Here is a 21,142-nt window from a genome sequence, read left to right as displayed (position 1 = left end):
AGAAAGCAATCAAACAAATGAGTTCTATGGCTCTTTGAGTTTTACAATTATAAACTTGTAGAAAATGAAAATATGCTGCACATTTCTGACCTTTTCTTGCTATTTATACTGCTAATTCAATTGAAAATCCCCTTTACTGGGTTTTTATTCTCTTTTTTGTAATAAAAATTTTAAAAATCTGGAGAAGAAAGCTTGACTACTCTGGTTTATTATGAAGAAAATTGTGTTTTGATATGCCTGTCTAGTTCCGGACAGACTTACTGAATTCAAGAACCTGACTGCCTTAAGATGCACAGGTGTCTGCAGTTCCTGTTACAGTGAACATTACAGAAATTATATAAGCCCAGAGATAGATCTGACATCTTCATCACCATGTAAGAGAGTCATAGCATCAGAATTAATCTGAAAGAAATGCTATTCCTTTTAATTTGATTCCCATTTCTCAAATCTCAACTTGTGAACTGACAAGAAGTTTCAATCTACTCATTAAAATACCTGCAATAAATAAATAAATAATAAATAGAGACTTTCAGTTCATTTTACACCATTACTAATGATATATAATTTCTATGAACTGAGTTTAATATTAAAAATTATTATAAATCTAATGCATTTTAGCTCTTATCATAATGGAGCTCACAAAAGTGAGGTAGAAAACTTTAAAACATGACAATACAATAAAACACATATGAAAATGTGGGAGGTTAACAAAATATAAAACTTGGTCTCCCCACCACAGGCATCTAAGCAAGCTGGTCTAGTAAAAGGTGTCCCTGCCTAAGGAAGGGAATTGAAAGAGATAATCTTTAAGGTCCCTTCCAACCCAAACCACTCTATGATTCTGTGATCTGTATTGTCTTCCTAAGGGAAGAGTTGCCCAGAAGTTTGCAACCATGTAATCTAGTCAAAAAGAACTATCTAGCAAAGGCAAATGACTTATAAAAAGAGCATAAAGCCCATATGCATCCTAATTCTCTGTCAGCATTAGAAAAAAAAAAAAAATCAGACTATATTCTAATAAAATTAAATCAGGATACTGGTAATTCATTAGCTACTACACAAAATCCTAATGCCCAGTGAACTAGATCATGCAGCCAGCCCTATTCTAAGCTAAAACACAGACTCTAACAATTTTATAATGGGTGAAGGGACGGTCAAGGCTGCCATATCTTACATAAGCACACAGACAGTGGGAACATGGAATTTATTTCTAAGAGAGCCTAGAAACTAGGGGGGAAAACCCCGCAGTGTTCATAATCATGAGATCCCTTGACCATCTTGGTTTTTGTCCATGTTCCCAGATGGAAGCTGCATTCTCTTCAGAGAGCATGCAAGAGAGAAACTAAAAGTAGACAAGAACTACTAAAGAAATTCAGCATCTAGATGATGAAAAGCATTATGCCTGTGAAGAGACACTGAGGAGAAATTATATTTCATAACTTCTGTTATTTTAACTACTTGCTCATGTATAATTTAACAATCTTTTTCTTGCACTTCTTCTGTGAACAGCTAGCGTCTTTAGACTTGTTAAGTTACTGCAAGGATATGGTTCTGGCTCTAGATAAAGCTTAAGTGCATAATTAAGTAGAAGCACATGCTACTAACACTAATAATTCACTGCGTTGGAATATGTAGTTGCACGACAGACATGATTTTTAGGGTCTGTAGAAGAAGGAAAATAGCCTCACTTTAACATCAGGAAGTAGCATCATCAGGAGCACATCAGGAAGTAGCATCATCAGGAGCTGCAGTGCCCAAGTACCGCACAAGGAACTGTAGCGTGGAGCAGAACCTTCCCAGTTAAATACATGCTTCAATCTGTTGTTTTGAAAGAGTTTCAGAATGGATTATTTTCCAAAGGCATTTACCTCACACACCTTACAGATGGAAAGGACACTATCCCAGGTCAATAAACCAAGGCAAAAATATACCAAACCTCAGTGCTGCACAGGAGCATAAATGAAAACAACAAGAAGTTCAATATCAATTTCAATGGAGACAAGATTTCATTCCTAACATCAAACAATCATATTTTTCCCTTCAACTTTCATACCTTACACATTTACTTTCTTAACACTGTTACCAAAGTTTAAGTTTGTTTAAGTGAAAAGTCATGTGTGGTTTTCAAAATGCTTTTGGGGTCAGAAAAGTGCAACAAAAAGAAAAAACTACTGGTAATGAAGCATACAACACCTTTTCTTAAAAATATGCAACAGTACAAGTGATGCCTATATATCACGACAAAATAGATATTTGTCTAGTTATGAATTCACCAGTAATCATAATAAATTTCTTAGGCCTTGACATTAAATAAGTAGGTGGACATGGCCAATACATGTTTTATCGTGCAGTCTCTAACTGCAGGTAATGGGTGTTCTTGGGTCTTCAGCCCAGATGAAAATCATGTCACTATTCAATAAATAACAGGTAAAACACGTTTAACATTTTAATAGTCTTTAGGGAAAACATAGGACTTATTAGAATAATAAAACATAAGAAGTTTTACTAAAATGTTAATCAAAATAATGGAAAGTTGAAAAGAGCCAACAAAATGGGGCTGTTACTATATTCTAACAAAAATATAACAGCAAAGTGATTTTTATCTTTAAAGGTTTGCATCTAAAACTCATCAGCATCCATTATAATTCTATAAAATAAGATAAGGCAGCATCTGGTACAATCTATATAGTTTTATAGCCAAGTACACAAAAATGCTTAAAACAGTTACAAGGTTTTTTCACAATAAATGAAGCTGAAGACTCTTTACTTCCTGTACCAGCATGTATTATAAAAAAAAAGGCAAAAACTAGAACAAAAGAGGAATATAAAGAACATTCATTTTTCTTAATGACTAAACAAGACTTTTAAAGGATTAACAGATAATGGGGACCTGCTGATGCACAGGAAGAGAAAGCATCTTCAAAAGCATTTTAGTTTAATCTCAATTAGTTCATAGCCATAAGCAAGGTGATACTCAAGCACTGACCATTTCAAACAACAGTTTGATTCTCTTGAGGGTAAATAAATCTATTCCCAGATTCACAATGCATATCTCCAAAAGCTGTGCAACTCTGAGTAATGGAGCAGAGGTTTGTTTTTTTTTCCTTCCTTAAGGCTATAAATTTGTATTGAAAGAATAATGCAGAGAAAAAAAGTAATTTAATACAATAAAACGGTATCAAATTTCAAAAGATATCATATAACATCACTGCCAGGATTAATTAGCAGTCAACACAAAACCACATAAAATGCAAGTGCTTTTTCAAAAGCTAGTGTAAAGGGACAAAGACATTTTAACTTGTCATATAGTAACTTCAAAAATCTTTTATTTCTTGTCTTTTAAGAAACATTAGTGCTGCTCAAGAAAACAAGAACTAGTACCCAGGTCCTCTATATCTCTAAGTAGAAAATTTGGTAGTGCATAACTCTTCCACAGACACAAAATAATTCCACACAAAACTTGTTCCAAGCACAAGCTGTGGACTATGAATATATTTGGTTTGCACAGCAATGTTTGGGGTGGGAATCTAGAGATGTTTTCTATGAGAAGCTGCTGGAAGCTTCCTCTGTGTCCAAGGAAGCCAGCGCCAAGTGGTTCCAGGATGGACACACCGGCCGCCAGAACCAAGTCCATCAGGGATGCTGGTAGCACCTCTGTGACTACATATATAAGGAGGGGGGAGAAATCTATGCAACACCAGCAGCATTCAAAAAAGACATGAGAATATGGGAGAGAAACAAACAGCCCTGCTGACACCAAGGCCAATGAAGAAGGGGAGAAGGTGCTCCAGGTGTTGGAGCAGAGATTCCTGTGAAGACCATGATGAAGCAGCTGTCCCTCAGCAGTCCATGGGAATCCAAAGTAAAGCAGAGACCCCCCTGCAGCCTCTGAAGGACCCCTCCATGCTAAAACAGAAGGATAGATGGATGCTCAAGGCAGGCTGTGGCCTTACGTGAAGCCTAGAATGGATGAGGCTCCTGGCAAGACCTGTGGATCCAGGGAGAAAGGAGCCCACACTGCAGCAGTCTGTCCCTGACTGACTAACACCAGGGAAGGACCCATTTGGAGAACTTTGGGGAGGACTGTCTTCCATAGGGGGGACCCCATGCTGGAGATAAGGAAGAGTATGAAGAGGAAGGAGCAACAGAGACAGTGTTTGATGAAGTGATTGCAACCCTTCTTCCCCATCCCCCTGCCCCAATCAGGGGAGAAGGCAGAAAAGTGAGGCTCAGGAAGAAGGGAGTCAGGGGGTAAAGGTCTTTCAAGATTTGGATTTGTTTCTTGTGACTCTACTCTGATTTTCACTGGCAATAAATTAAATTAATTCTTCTCTGAATTAATTCTTTATTAAGAAGAATTTGTCTGTGATGGTAATTAGTGAGTGATCTCTCTCTGTCCTTATTTCAACCCACAAGCATTTCTGTCAGCACAATTTGCTAATTCTCCTTTTGCTACCAGATTTGGAGCTGCACAGACATGTAAAAATTGGACAGTACTGCATCAAGATACACACCATTGCAGACTGCAATGAATACAAAGCTTTTAATCACCCACAGCACCAAACAGACATATGTTAGCAGAGGATTTTAGGAAACCATCTGCAGCTCACCCTGTTGTGGGGCAGGTTCTGTGTTTCCCATACCAGAGGTCAGAGTAGCCACAGGATAACCTGGAGATAAGCCCTTCACATGCTGGGGGAACAAGAGCAGACTGGCCAAAACAAAGAGTCCTTAACACAAATCTACATCCTATAAGAAATACCAGAATGTGAATTAGACTAATATATCTATTTCACTGTTCATTGCATATGAAGAAGTACAAACAGAGCACAGTCCTGATTCAGGACAACTTTGAGTCCTAAATAGCCTGCAAGATAAACAGTACTTAAAAAGTAATCTTCATTTACATGAATCATGATATTTTCTGCTACTCTTTTTATTGTCTGTTTTTAAATTACATCTGCAACTCAAAAAAAAAGTATTATTTAGCTAATAAAATACTTAAAACAAAAGCTGATTTCTTGGAATTTTCTTTTGTTCTCTAATACTTTCAGGCCCTAAGATAATTTCTCACAAGCCTATTGACTTCAGCAGCCAACAGAAAATTGCCCTGAAGTTAGATGTTTGTTGGAACTCAAAATGTCACAGGTTGGAGGAGAGATTTTTCCACCATATGGAACCCCTGAACCAGGCCTGGGTTCCGTCAAATGTTTAAAAATCTTTCACCTTCATAAATTTTAGGTAAATGCACATTTCAGAGACTCGGACTTCAAGGGACTTCAAGAAATCACCTAGTCCACGTGTCTGGTTCAATTTAAGAATACTGTTCCCAACAGACAAGATTGTAATCTGAAAATAAAACTCTCCTATTCCACAACTTCTCAAGAAAATCTATCTCAATGCTTAACTGTTCTTGCCAATGGCAAGTTCTCCCTAAAGCACCAGCACATATCTGTCCTGCTGCAACCTTTCCCAATGTTTAGCTGAAATTTCCCTCAAATCAGTTTGCATTCATTGCTTCTTATGATTTTCCCCTTTACAGAAAGGATGGTTTGTTATTCTCAAGGTAGAATTTTACCCACTGGAATCTCTTATCATGCTAGTAATCTCTTCTTTAAACTTGGTAACACTGGTGTCTTTAGTTCTTTTTTCTAGGTCGTATCTCCTAAAGATTTAGCTATTCCCTTTGCTCTCCTGTGGATCCACTTAATCTTTTCTCATGTGTGATTGCAATTAAACAGGCAGACTTTGAAACACCACATAGCCTTGTGGAACATTAGAAGCTGAGGTTCAGAAAATACTTGCCCATTACAGATACTTTTTTTACCTGATAAATTAATACAATCTCCTTTCCTTTACATGGTCAAAAATAATACATCACTCATGTGAAAACACACATTAGTACACGGTCTGCCTTAAGAAAATATTAGTATTGCTTATTTCTTTATTAATTTCCTGTTTAGACATATTCCAAACATGTTACTCATTGCTTCTCACAAGAGTAACAATAATTAGTAGGAAGATCTATTGCTCTGAGTAAGATTTACTTGTGAACTGATGTGGTGCCAAAGGTAAAATATAATGAATAGGCAGATTCACTATGCTGTGTTGGATTTCTAGAACAAGCATAGAAAGCATATTTATGCAAATAATAGGATTTTATTAAACAGAACCTACTATCACTATGGGTTAGAAGTAGCACAAGGATATAATTTCTAAGAAAAATGAAACTTAGCTAAAATGCAGTACTGGGTGGAATAGATACCCCAGTTGGCCAGTCATACTCAGCTGAATGATCAATTCCAACTGGGATATCTAAATACTACAAGAAAACAAATACTATTATTTTAATTAGTACAGTTGTGTTGCATCTTTTCTTCATGTGATTATAAAGAACTCTTTTTTTTAAATACATACTCTAAGAGAATAATTTGACCTATACTTTGACTAGTGAATATAAAAAAATATGGCTTCTCTCAGCACTATTATATTGCACTCAACTTGTAAGTACATGCTTTTTTTTTTTTTTTTTTTCCCCCATTTGGCCTTTTTAGTTCAGTTTCAAAAAGTCTCAGTTGTGTGTGACTTGTTTGGGCAGTTTAATATTTGATACAGTGCATGCCTGCTAAGAAACAAGAAAAATAAATATTAACCAACAGATCTAAAAAGCATGCACTTTTGTATGATGTGACTCACAGCAGTCTATAGTACTGCCTTTAGGAACAGGTAGTGCTGATAAATGCTGAGAAAGGTCAATAATTCATCACTTGTGCTCCTGGGCTATTAAAACAGGCAATCGTAAAAAGGCTACTGAAAAATCTCTTACTAATGGCTTTTTTTAAGTTGCTCAGTCGGGAAAACCAGGAGATTTATACCATCAATGGTGCAATTCCCAATGTGCAATGTGAAAACATACAAGTCGTTCATATTAAACATCCAAAGTGAAAGACTATTTCAAAGCTTCCTCCCATGGGCAGAAAACCTGTCAGACTCCCCCCCCTTGGTACATCCCAGCACAGCAGATGCCACATAGAGAATATCCTTCCTGCCTCCCTGAAAAGAAAATGATTGAGAATTTTGTCTACATTGCGACCTTTCACTGCTACACTTCTGTAATCCTATTGCAAAAAAAAAAAAAAAACAAAAAAAAACAGAGAAACAAAAAACAATGGACTGGAAAAATCAAAAAATTTCAAATACAAAGATATGTTATCTCAAAGCAGAACCCACTCTCATTTTTCTGCAGCTCCAATGTGCCACACACCATCACATAACCAATGAACTGGGTCTTAATTCTATTTAGTTGCAATAAAACTATACCAAAAATGCAATGAAAGATTGGATATCTTTCACATTTTCTTTTCTATGTAGCCCTGATTCAAGCTTAGGGCTCTTCAACCACCAATTGAAGGTTTACTGTTCCCATCCAGGAACAGTAAACTTTCCACTTCTGCATTTTGGACCTCTCTCTACCCTGACATCCTGTGCTGAAAATATCATTCATATCTGCCTCTTCACAACACCTCTCCTAAAAATATATAGAAGATAGACAGTAGAAAAAAAATTATACTACAGTGCATTAAATATAGCAAACTCTTCAGCAAATTTGCAGCTGGGACATGCTGTCCTCAACTCAGTTTTACTATATATAGGTAACATATGCAGCACATCTGGTATGCAAGGTATCTTACTGTTTTGAGACACAGGTAAAGCATAAAAGATAAAAGGGAAAACTGAAAAAAATAAACAAAACAAATCTTTTCCCCCACTACAGTCTTAAAAGTAGTTATCTTTCTGCATTTAACTGGTTCAAGTATTTTTTTATATTTTAAAGAGAAAAAAAAAAGGAAAAGTTAGCAATATTATTGGTCATACTAAGTCACGTTCAAATTCTTTCTAAGAAAATTGTGAGGGCCAAAGTCTCAAAACATTTTAGAAGATAACAGCTTCTTTCCTCAAAAGGTTTTAGCAGTAAACATTAGCAAACCAGCTTCCTCAAGCCATCAGGTTATATGAGCAGAAGGCTCTTTAAAAAATCATCTTGGGTATACTGTCAGTAGACATTTTCAAACATTAGCAGAAGAAGCAGCAAAGTTCTTTGGGATTACACAGCTAAATAGAAAATGTGCAAGCTATTGTCGGTGTCAAAATGTACATGCTAAAATCAAAAATATGCATAAAGTTTTTTCTGTAGTTATACAGCTGGATAAAATAGTTAAATTTGTATAAAAAGTGACATAAAAATTATATTAAGTATAAAACTTAGCCAAGTTATGTTTAAGACTGCATTCTTTTTTAAAAAAGTGCTGCAGTACTTTTCAGTATCTCCTAAACCATTCAAAACATCAATGTACCTTTTGATAAATTACACATTTCTATCTCCTAATGAGCTATCATCATATCATCACATAAACAAATCTTTAAAGTATATCCAGGGCTGTAACACACCTTGGCTGCCATGTACACATACCCTTCTTAAGTCACTCCATAGCTGCCCTACTTTCCATGAGACTCAAAGACATTTAGAAACTGTATCCTTTACCTTTCCCCATCACTGCAGTGTCTGAATGGTTCAAACCTCCTACTACATGAAAGAAGTCCTTGCCAGGGGCAAAGGAGTTCCCACAATTGATGGGGTGTAACAGCAACTCAAATGTTTTTCAATTCTCTTTGAATAAACGTGTTAAACAATATTAGATAGTGAATCACCTAAAATCAGATGTGGGTAGTGAATATACTTGGTTACTTTTAATTTTCAATAGTCTATGCAAAAAGTTTTAGATACTGAAATTTTAAACACTCCATACTGACTGCAGCTGACTAGAGTATGTTAAACTGCTTTGCTTGAAGATCAGACAGGCATGGGACTGCAATTATATATCACAATACCCTTTTCTGGGTTCACAGCTCTATTCATCTTTTAGAAACACTGAAGGACAGATTGGACATAGGGGAACGGATTAGCCACAGGACGACCTGTATTTCCACACAAAAGCCTAAGTGTGGAAAAATGGCACCCTCTGTTACCCATTCTTCACTTCCTGAAAAAAACATATTCATGAAAATAGACATTTAAACAGCTCTTTCCCACTCATCTCAGAACAAGTGTTCGTTGTTTCTTAACACCATTTATACAGTAGTAATGTAATGCTACTACCAAACTGCCTCAGTTCAAAAATATATATAAAAATATTTAAGAATTAAGACAGGCCCACTTCAGCCTGAGGAACTAAAGTGAAATCAACATGAAATTAACATGAATTATGAAAAAAATCTAAGTCGCCTGTTGCAACATACAATCTCATATTTATGAATGGGACTGAAGGAGGGTTTGGTTCTGGTAATAAGTTTCAGCTGGATGTCATGGAACTTCTACACACTGTAGCCATGCAGTACAACGAAAATTATAAAAAATACATTGTGTTAATAGGTCATAAGAGCATAACCTAACACATAACATCAGTAATTCCAAGTGAATAAAAGGAAAATGAACACAGAAAAATACATATAGTAATTATATAATTTTGTATAAAGTTAAGATTATGTCAGTTTTCTGTTAAAAATCTATCTCTGGAAAAATAAATAGTAAATATTTTGAAATATGCAAAAATAGAAAGAATATGCGTTAATAAATCAGGTTTGAGCTTTAATGAATTTTACATGTCATTCTTAAATCAATTGTCCTGCATACAACAGAAATACTTGGTGTATGGACTTGTACCATCAACTTGTCTCAGGAGATAGGTGTTACCAGCTAATCTGATCAAGCTACTCAAACTGGTGGCTTATTTGAATGTTCCTTGGGACAACAGAAAATTATCCTTCTGCACAAGCTATAATCAAATTAAAATGTCCAAGCATTTAACTTAGGAATTTGACCACAGAGCTGAGTTACAAACAGCAAGCCTGTGTAGCTCATTAGGCTCCAATGGGAAACTAATATTTTTGTCAGGAAATCAACAGTCTAACATCATGTGCAATGAGACATAGAATTCCTAACTTTTTATAAAATTATAACGTAAAGTGATAACTCTGACATCAGAAAACTATTCCAAATCTTATTAAGGTAGTGAGATAATCTCACATGTATTCTTCTTCTACATATTTACTTATTGAACTTATTCTTCTTATACATATTTACTTAATGAACTAATGTGGTAGGCATATGGCTAAATTATTTGCTAGTTCTTTCCTCATGCTTTTTGTTGTCTTACTGAAAGTAACATAAAACACCAGGTTCAAAAATGAAAAAAAAGTAAATGAAAATCTTATTTTGCAAAATGCTTACAATACATAGCTTAAACCCAGTGTTATCTATTTCTCATTCTTTTATAAGCCTTCATTTAGATATCTTATGCTTAAACCATTACTTTTATGGGATATTTTAAAAGTTCTTCATAACAAAAAAAAAAAAAAAAACAAAAAAAAAAACTCAGTCATACTATGCAGACTTTCATTCAACTCCGCCAAACTATTCAGTGTCTTTATAGAAACTACAGGGAAGAGGAAATACATACACTGCTGAAGTAACTGTATGGAAAGGGCCAAAATGCTATCCTGGAGATTAACACCTGTCAAGAAAAGTCTAACAGCTGTTCCATTACATGCAATTTACAGTCAATATATAGTTCTCATTGCTAAAGAAAGCAGAAATGGTTCAGGAACAAATATAAACAAACTGATCTAATTAAGTTTTCCAATAAGCTTTAGTTTGCTGTCTGCAATCAACGATAAAAATGGTTATAATTGCTAGAAAAATGTAAAATGTGTTAAAAGTCCTTCATGTACTGCCATGGGTTCTGTTTTTATTTAATTTGCTAGCTTTCTATTTCTACAAGCAGGATGAAATATTTTAATGGAAACAAAATGCTTCTTCTTTTACGGACTTTTTACAGTAACACAGACCTCAAGCCCTAAAAGACCAAAGAAGAAATAAAGCAGTATAATGGCAAATAGAGTGAAAAAATAGCCTGAAATTCGACAAAATCTTCTCAAAACAGGCCATGTCATTAGACAGATATATATAAATACAGTTGTCTGAGCATTTTAAAAGAATGTTAAATAAGTCACTATGTGGGAGGCATTGCACACAATGCAATTACAGCATGGGTAGGTTTCTTAAAGAAGAAGTCTTTAGTTCTGGAGGTATCTGAATAATGTTCCTAAATTAACCAAATCAGGCAAATCAGAGTTTATTCATTTCAGAAAAAAAAAAAAAAAAATCAGTGAAAACACAGAGTCTCATGCTTTGCTTAGACTGACACTGAATTAAAATCAGTACTGACGCTTCAGAGGTTGCAAGGTAGTCACTTTGCCCAGCCTTGAGTGAAACTTTGTCCCAGCCACAAAAAAGTTTTTTCCCTGCTTTACACAGCCAGCATTCCAAGCTGAGTTTGGCTTCTTTTTCCTCCAGCTATATCCTCAACTACATTACAATGGTAAAAAAAGAAAAAATAAGTTCACCAAAACCCCCATATTGTTGTGTTATCTTTGTTAGCACTGCTTAAAAAACAGGACTGGACTTTTCCACACACCATGAAATATATACACATTTTTCAGGATTCACACTTGAATCTCAGACTAGAGTTTGTTATACAAGTAACAAATAGACTAATTATTTTAGCAGTAGGAGAAAAAAAAGAAAATACTAATTTCTTGAGGGAAGAAAACAAAACAGAAAAGGAGCAATACAAGGTTTACTTCCCAAGAAAATCCCTCTACTCACTTAAGCAAACATTTTTTTCCACCCAATTTAAATAGGGAAAAAAAAAAAAGAAAAAAAGAGGAAAGCCTGCCTCACAATTCAAATTATTTTCTCCTGTAAATTGTAATCACAGTTTTCTGACCACAAGGTGGTAAAAACAGAAGACTTGAAGCCATGCAAAGGCCTCTTCCCCTTTCGGGGCAGTGAGGAGAAGACGCTGAATGCCCAGGATTTGCTCTGCCCTGCCCTTTCCATAGAACTTTAGTGCCATCTATTGAAAATGTACTGAATAAGGAAGAGGGAAAGGATGCCTATTGATTTGGTATAAAAATAAGACGTTTACTTGTTAAGGGTTTTTTTGGTTTATTAATATTCCCATGATGACTACTCTTTTGTGGTCATCTGATAGGAACAAATATTTTCTATACACTATACATGCCCCATAAAGAAATGAGACGTCAGCTAAAACATCGAATATAAACATCATATAGATTTCACATATATATATATATATTTATATATACATATAATATATATATATTTACCAAAAATGTAAATCTAAGCCTACCTATTATCTAAAGCAACAAAACTGAGAAGGCTTTAACGGAAAGGAAAAATAGCGTGGAAGCACTGCTGTAAATAGAACATACTGGAAACAGTAAAAATAATTAAGGCACCTCGTAAAGATCTTAGTACTAAAGAACAGAATATGTAGACATGCACATACAATTACCTTCTTTAAGAAACTGTGAGTGGATGACAAATATAAGAAAACAGCAGATCGCTGCTCCTGCTAGTGCCCATAAAGCTTTCAAGAGCTGCATCTCGGTCTGAAACTCAGTAAATACCCAGAAAGTCACACAATGAATTTCCACAGCGATGCATCAACGCTTCCCTCTGTGCGCCAGGCGCGGCGGCTCCCGGCAGGGACAACACTCCCGAGCAGGGCGGGCGAGCCCGGGGCTGCGGAGGAGGGGCCGGGGCTTCACACCCCGCGCGGGGGCAGCGGCAGCGCCGCGCTCTCCTCGCCGAGGCAGCCGGCGCGGGGCCCCATGAATCAGCGCTCCGTCTCCGCGGGAGCCGCGGCGAGCCGGCGGCGGGGGCAGGGACCGGCAGCGCCGGGCAGGGTTGCGCAACAGCGCCCGCTGCGCCGCGGGGGCGCGGGGCCGCCGCCGCCGCTCAGGGCGCGCCGCCGCCGGCCGGCGCGGGGCGCGCAGGGGCCGGGCCCTCCCCGCCGAGGCTCCGCGGGAGCCGCTGCAGCATCGCCGGGCTGCGGGTGCCGCTCGCTCGTCGGGCCGCTGCTCCGCTGCTCGCTGCCACGGCTCGGGGAGGAGAGAGCGAGCGGGGAGGGGAGGGAGCGGGAGGGAGGGATCTCTCTTTACTGCAACTTCTCCCGGCTGGCGGCAATTTGTTGCACCCCCTTCCTCCTCCCCCGGCTCGGAGATGCTCTCCAGTGCGGGTGCGAGGGGCGGGAGGGAAGTCGGTTCAGCCCGCCGTCCCTGGCAAACGCGGGGCCGCTCGGGGGCTCTCGCACAGATCGCTGTTCTGCCTTTGGGCTGGCACCTCCGCCGCCGGGGCTCCTCGTCTCCCGGCCCCGAGAGGTCCCCCGGGTGCCGTGGCCGGCCCCGCTCCCTCGCCCGCCGTCCGCCCGCGAGGTCGACCCTGTCCCGGGGCCGCGCCCCGGCGGTGGCACCGCAACGCGCGCTCCGAGCAGCCGCGCCGGGCTACGGCGGGCTCTCTCAGTCTACAGGTTGATGCCTCTGCTGCAGCAATCCCCGCGGAAAACAGGAGCGCAAAGGAAAAAACCTAATAAATCAGCGTGAGAAAAAAAGGAGAAAAAAAAAAAAAAAAAAGGAAAAAAACCCGGCACACCAAGGCTGTGATTTTGCTGCCTTTGCTGCCGCTCTCCCACTCCAGGGGAAGGAGCCTGCCGTGGCCACCGGCTGCCGTAGAGCAGCCGTGCGGGGGGGCGGGAAGGCCGGGGCGGTGCTGCGATGCGGGGCGCTCCGCGGGGACTGCGCGCTCGGCCCCGCCGTTGCGGGACGCGGCGTAGCCGCGGCCAGAGGCGGACACGGCGCTCCTCACCCGCGGGCCGCCCGACAGCCGAGGCTGCCCGGTCAGGCACCGAGCTCGGTGCGCACAGGCGGCCGGCGGCGCGGGGCAGGGCAGGGTTAGCAGCCGCACACCGAAGTGCTGCCGGCCGTACAGGGGGGCTGCCCGAGCCGGGCCCCCTCCCGGAGCCCTCTGCCCGCGCGGGCGGTGCGGCTCCGCGCCTCTCGGCTTCAAACGCCGCCGCTGCGCCGCGCAACCTGCGCGGTGCGCGCGTGTCCCGCAGCGCGGCCGGCGCTGCCCCGCGGGGCGGAGCGCGGAGCGAGCGGCGGCCGCGGAACGCGGGAGAGGCGCTGCGGCGGCGGACGGGCGGCGGGGCAGCTGCGGGCACAGGGCTGGGGCCAGAGCGGCCTCGGCGGGGCGGACGGGGCTGCGGCCGGCACAGCGGAGCCGCCTCCCGCCGCGCGGCCCCGCGACACGCTGGAAGCCGCCGGGCTGCTCGGGCTGGCGGCAGGTTCGCTGCGCAACAGTGACAACGACGGCAAAACACCGACGGCCAGTGAGCTACCCCGCTTTCTCCGGGATAGGCATCCATAGTTTTGGAGATCTAAGCCAAGTAAGGGAATACTTGCAAGCTGAAAGCTTTGTTTTCATAGCACTTTGGTTACGTCTGCATTTATCATGTGGATTGGAGTTTTGGTTTTTTGGTTTATTGTTTGTTTTGGTGCTTTGTTTGTTTTTTTTTTTTTAATATTTCATGTTTAAATATTTGCTTTATTTTAAGAAACCATGACAGGGTTCTCAGATGCTTGAAAGGACAGATTAATAAAAGGTCAGTATTTTTATTGGGCAAACATCTCCCATGCTATTGATGATGTGTCTTAAACTCATTCCTATGCCTTTTCATTTTTCACAGATAGCACAGAGAAACATTAAAAACAACCATCTTTTGAATTTTAAACTTCATACAAATCCCTATAAACCCATGTATTGCAGTTAGTATATTTGAAGATTACAGCAATGCAATGTTAAAGCAATGTCAGAGCTACACTAGAGAAACTCCACTGTAAATCTTTCATTCTGAAATGTACACTTCAGTGAGAAATTTGCCATGCTTGGACACAGTTCAAGTTGGGTTTTGTTTATTTGTCTTCTGGGTGAAAGAAAAAAGTGTCAAGTAGCTAAAGAAAATTCACACTTTTTATACTTAAGCAAACAAATCTCTCTACCCCCCTGCCCCCCACCGACACAGCAGCTTTAAAATCCACAGGTAACTTTAAAATCCACAGGATTTTAAAAGTGTCAAACTTCGGAGATTACACAGTCCACAGTAAGTATCTTTTTCTCTGAAAACATTTTGAGAAAAACCTGAAAAATTTTACTCATTGCTTTCCTTTTTGACTAAAAGCACATGAAGATCCACTGTCAATGGGTCAGAAGCCCCAACAGCTTGTTCCTTGCCCCTTCTGAGGTGCAAGATGGTGCTTTCTCTCATTCTAAACTAGTCTTACTTCTCTGAGCTTCTTAATTAGACAAATATGCCTGGGTTGCTGTGGCCTTTAGGTCAGACCCTTCATAAACAAAACATCAGAACATGGCATTTTGCTCCCTGGCTGCAGCGGAGTCACTCTACTTGCACAGTGGAAGTGGGAGCAAAATCTGGTTCAGCGCTCACACTGTACAAACATATTTAGTCTCATAGCAACAAAGAATTCCAGAAGACTTCCCATTTGAGAGGACAGTGATACCTGGCAACGCCACTTGCTATACTACATATGGTTCACTCTCAGTTTTGTGTTTTCTAAATAGCTTTGGACTTTTCAAACAGAGTGAGTCCTATTCAAAAATATCCACCTTCAATTTCTTTACTTGTTACCTGCATAAAGATTTATAAAATATTAAAAATAACTCAAGTTACCCGTGTAGACTTTTCTGAGTAAATTGCACTGATAAAAATTCCCCCTTATCTTTCAGCCAATTAAGATTTGCATCCCCAACTAATGGAATCACACCTGTCAAACAATTTCTAGGCTGCTTAGGCTGTAACAGATTTGCAGACCTATCTCTGCATTTCCAGGTTTTGTCCTGACCCCATTCATCTTCAGCAACAGAGGCAAAAATCTGTGATCCTAGCAGTAGCTCCTTCTAGGGAACCACTCCACAGGGGTTTTCCCCATTGCGTTTTAAGGTTGAAGTAGCAATGCTCAGCACCTGAAAGCTGGTAAAGGATGGTGATGGTGTTGGCAGACATTTCTGATATAGAAGGCTTTTGCAGTTAGGAAGAGGAGTGAGGAATACATTTTCCTGATGATCAGGGAGCAAGAGCAAATGTGTAAGAGATAGAAGATCTTCTGAAATCTTACAAGAAAGCAGCAGAAAAATGAAGTGCATAATTTTCAAATGTGTGTTCCCTTTTGGAAATACAGCTCATTTGTTCTTTTTACCAAAAATTCAGTTGAGTTCTACAGAATTACTAAAACTGGAACTCGGTAGCAAAACCAGCAGCCTTTGCTCAAGTATAGAGACTTGAAAAAATTATCTATACTCTGCATTTAATTTTGTGAAAAGATTCTGCCAGACTCTGTAAGATTTATTCTTCACTACTGAGATATTTTATAAATAAAGATGTGCTAAAATTCCTGGAAAACAATCATGATCAGATTGTATTCCACATACCTAGAAAAAAGGTCCTACTATTTCCAGCTGTGTCAAATGCCTCTTGCATAACTATTTTATTCCTGTTCATGCCATAAACCCCCAAATTTTGCATGGCCAATGTAGATATAAATGCAGGAGCACAAGATGTGACGTTAGCCTATTTTAAGTAATGAATTTGGAAACTACTTCTGGCTTTAGAAAAAGAAAATAGAGAAGACAATAGGTATTATTAGGTTATTTAGACCAAACTTTTTCCAGTGCCCACTGGATTTCATTTTTGTTACTTTTGAGTTACTCAGGCAATAGTCTGTCACCAGCCACTTGAGGTGATTATTCCAGCCCAGTGCTTCTCTCAGCTGGAGTGTTTCTCCTGATGCTAAGTTTAACATTTTATTTTGTTGAAATTCACCCAGTTCATCTTTCACATATACCTGAAGTAGCATTATAAATCCTTTTCCATTTTGAATCTCACCAAAATATAAGATATATTGAATATATTGGAATGAGTAGAGATAAATGTATTTCCACCAGTTAATTTTAGCAATATTTAAGCTTTTTTTTTTTTTCCTCTTTTCTCTGCATACCAATGGCTGGCTTGCATTTCTTTGCTTTTGAGCTAGGCACAACTACAGCAGTCCTCAAAATTTTATTCCTGGTCTTCACCTGATGCTGGGTAACTGTCACTGGAGTAGAAATTAACATCTAAAGAGATGCTATTGATCTCTGTTTTGTGGCATGATGTGGCTACCATAGGAACTTCAAATACATTTCATTCTCTCTTTTCATGAGCACCTAAAATTTTCTTTTGTTTTTCCCTTGACTTACCAAAGTAGGTGATACTTTAATATATCTTTAATATTTTTGACAGGCTATATGCTGCTTCCTGTCCTGTCTCCTAGTGGCAGATTCATAAAAGGGATAGCACAGCCTAGGTAATTTAGAATTAACACTGTGTAATCTCCTTGCTAACAGTGCATGTTTACTTAGAACTTTTGACAGTTGAGGGGTTTTTTTTTAAGTAATTTTGTTTCATTTTGTGTTTCAGTTGCATTATTTTGCTGTTCGTTTCTTCTTCCTACCATCTTACTGACTTTCTCTTCAGGTATAATTTTCATTTTCTTTTGTATTTATAAAGATTTGTGCCAGCAGTTGATGCCAGGTAGACAGCTTTCCACTGGGAACTCACTGAACATTCTCCCACACAGCAGTCACCATTTGGTAACAGTTTTTGGCCACTACTGAAAAAGGAGCTGCCTAAGAACTTAGAGGTCTTGTGATCTGATCCCTTGAAGCACTGGTAAATTCTCCCACAACACACACCTGAAATCACACAATGTGCCAGCACAGGCACTATGTGCAGTGTAGTGTCCTCGGTTTGCTCACAGAGGGGGAGCCTAGAGCCCTGGGGCCGGGCCACATTGCTATTCTATAGCGCTCACATCATCGCTGCCAGGGGGTTGGTTCCAGGAGAAGGAAAAAAGGGAATATACTCCAGAAGTTCACCATTTTCTTGTGTTTCTTCCCGATCCCAGCCGAGTGTGTGCCACGATGCCGGTGCGAGAAGCAGTTGTGGAATGGAGCAGCAGAACCTGAGCTGAGCCCTAGCCCAGCCAAGCTGGGCAGACAGGAGCTGAGCCAAGCATTGCAGGCCACAGTCAACCCCAGCAGGGCAGAAAGCAGGCAGCACCACACAGAGGAATTTGGGAATTTGTCCATCATTGTTTTTCGTTGTCTCAGGCTCAGGGATGGGGAATGCTGGCTGCGGGGTGTCCACCACCTTGTCTTTGTCTCAAGAATAACTGAGCTGCTGCCAAGCTGCAGGAGCGTCCCCATCTTGTCTTTGCATCAGCAGTCACGTGGAGCTAAACTGAGGTGTTAGTGAGCACCTTTTGCATGTAAAGAACCATCTATTCCATATACTTTTGTTACTAATATTGCTGCTGGTGCTGTGCATTTCTTATTCCACTGCTGTTTGCTTTCACTAAATAGTTGTCTCAACTCACAGTCTCTGCTTTTGTCCCTCTCTCACCAGATGGGGGCTGGAGAAAGGGGAGTGCCTTGAGGTTTAATTACTATTGTGGTTTAATTACCACCACATACAGTCAAACACTGCTACCCTATTCCTTCATCCATGTTGCATTCCTGAATCATCTTCCTCACATCTGCCTACCAAGAAATCAACCGTTATATAGTTCAAATATTTAAGCAGTTCAGCTCTGAAATGTTGCTTTTGTCCTCTCTCATTTTGCTTTATATGCTCCACCTGTTACAGGGAGCACCTCAATTTGCAGTAGCTGCTCTGACACATTTAACAGCACAATTATAGATGACTTGGTAACCACCCATTGACTAAAAATAACCTAGCAACTGAAGACACACTTGGGTATTTATACTTAGATATCCCAGAGGAACCCTTCACAGCTCCTGTAGCTGGGGAAAACATATGTATCTCACCAAATGCAGTAGGCTAGGAATCCTCAGGGGTGGGGGCGGAGGGACGTAGGGGAAGTGATAACATTGCACAGCTGAAAGATTTTCCAGACAACACTCTGCCAGCTAATCCAACTCTTATCCAACTAGCTCTGCAATTAAGGTTTCCTACTGAGAACAACGACAGCGTTATAACCTGGGGAATTTTCTACATAAAAAACCTCTTTGCATCTGGGATTGAAAAATGTAGAGCCTTGAAATCCAGCTCCTACACTGATGATATTTGCCATCATTACAGATCCTAGGGAACTCTAATGCCAGTATGCATATGAAAAAATACGTGAGCTGCAATGAATGAACTGCCAATGAGGAGGGAGACAGGCAGCATATCTTCTGTGAAGAATGTGCAGTGCTGAAACTCATTCTCGCCTTCCAACGCACGGATTACTTTATTTTTTTTAATACAAGATGTACCAAGTTGTTACACAACCTGTTCAGGAGGAAATAGTCTGATATCTGAACAAAGAGACATCTAAATGATGTGATTTGATTTCTATGATACATAATTATATATGCTATGGCTGCCTGTGGCTAGTTTTATATTTGAGCAGAAGAAACTTGGAATTTTATGGAAAGAACCCCATACGACTTAATGGAGAACTTCTATTACTGTTTGCCCATTCTTTTTCTACTCCCCATTTTTCCTGGTTTATCTATGGCCTTCATCCATTCCTGTCTTCAAAATATGCTTTTATTAACTGAATAGTTAGCAGATTACAGCAAGAAAAAGAACTACTAATCTCAAAAAGAGATTGTACAATGTCATAAGGGCCTTTCTATATCCCTTCAGTTGTGGTACTATTGTTTTGAAATGAAGTGTTCAAGGTGAGGTTGGATGGGGCTTTGAACAACCTGATCTAGTGAAAGATGTCCCTAGCCATGGCAAAGGCTTGGACTAGATGACCTTTTGAAGTCCCTCCCAACCCAAACCATTCTGTGATTCTGTGATAATTCAGAGAAAGCATACAACTCTTGAAACTCACACTTAAGACTGATGTGCAAGGCATAGGCTCAAACATTCCGATGATTGTAGGGCTATTCACAAAAATCACAAATTCAGAGGGCTTATCCTTATATTTTTACATATTTGAAGATAATTTGGACTTTTAAACACTTCTCAAAATACAATTGTTCGCTCTTTTTTAGAAAAGGGATTTGTATGTTAACTAGGATGAGTAACCACATGAAATTAAGGGAATGTAGTTATGATCCAGGTTTCCAGCATCAATTCTTGAGGGTCTAGCTTAAAAATACACAATTAAAAGGCTGCAACATTCAGGGAGTAAGTTTTTAATTTAGAGAGACCCACAGAGAAAGCCACTCTGAATACACACAAACTCTATGAGCCGTGTCACAGCAAGCCTTTATAGAATGGCCAATACCAGTGTTGCATGGAAAAGTGAATAAGCTAACGGATTTGTAATGTCTGTTGTTTTCTTCCATCTTAGTGGAGGGAGAAAATTTAAAAAAACAAAGCAAAACACCAATTCTATGGAAATGAATTCTGCTATACAAGCTCATACTTGTATAGATATCCCAGAGGAACCTGGCAACTTAAGCAATTAAATATTTGATCTGTAGTTTTAAGTTTAACCAGAGAACCTCCTTTACATTTCTTTAGATTTTGACTTTACACATTTTTCAAAATCTGGGTGTTAAAAAAATTGAAGTTAGCCACTTGAATTCTTTCCATTAGCAATTCTAATTGTAGTGTGTATAAAAGGGAGCTGCAGCAAAAGTGATGCATATCCAGAACACCACCAGGCACCTCCACAGTAAGTTAGAACAGGTTCTGAACATATGGGGAAGAGACAACAACTGCCTCTAATATTTGAGCACATTGGGTGATACTCCTGAGAGAAGTAATCTTTTGATTGCCATTAAGCTAGTGAAGGGGAAACAAATATTTTTCAGACAAATGTTAAGTGCAGATGGTTTAAAATTATTCAAAACCTTAAATAAACAGTTAAAATTGTTACATGCACAGAATTAACAATTGCTACATTTTACATATAAATTAAAATGGGTTTACCACTATGGCGCTCTTTCCTTAAACCTAACAATTCTCATGTTGTCAAGGGATTATCAAACTATGACATTAAAAGAGACAGAGAATTTTATAAAAGTTTATTCTGGGTCTGTATTCAGGAATAAATAAAGGTGAAATGGTTGTTAAATTTAAACCTTTAATCTGAGTACAGAAACTTGTTTGTTATTCTGAAATATAAACCAATCATTTTA

General features: G+C 39.6%; 1 protein-coding gene and 1 long non-coding RNA gene across 3 annotated transcripts in view; one reads left to right on the top strand and one right to left on the bottom strand.

Moving 5' to 3' along the window:
- The window catches only part of TAFA5 (TAFA chemokine like family member 5), a 396,426-nt gene that overhangs the window by 272,971 nt on the left and 102,313 nt on the right, over window positions 1–21,142 (bottom strand). The gene's annotated exons all lie outside the window — the stretch shown is intronic.
- On the top strand, window positions 14,350–17,504 carry LOC110467616 (uncharacterized). Its single transcript, XR_013340008.1, has 3 exons — window positions 14,350–14,369; window positions 17,280–17,343; window positions 17,457–17,504. It is a non-coding gene; the product is annotated as an uncharacterized LOC110467616 (long non-coding RNA).

The sequence above is a fragment of the Lonchura striata genome, chromosome 5, assembly GCF_046129695.1.
Source record: "Lonchura striata isolate bLonStr1 chromosome 5, bLonStr1.mat, whole genome shotgun sequence".
In the NCBI taxonomy this organism is placed as follows: Eukaryota; Metazoa; Chordata; class Aves; order Passeriformes; family Estrildidae; genus Lonchura; species Lonchura striata.
The sequence above is the reverse complement of the archived record's forward strand: the minus strand, read 5'-3'. Positions and strand labels throughout refer to the sequence as shown.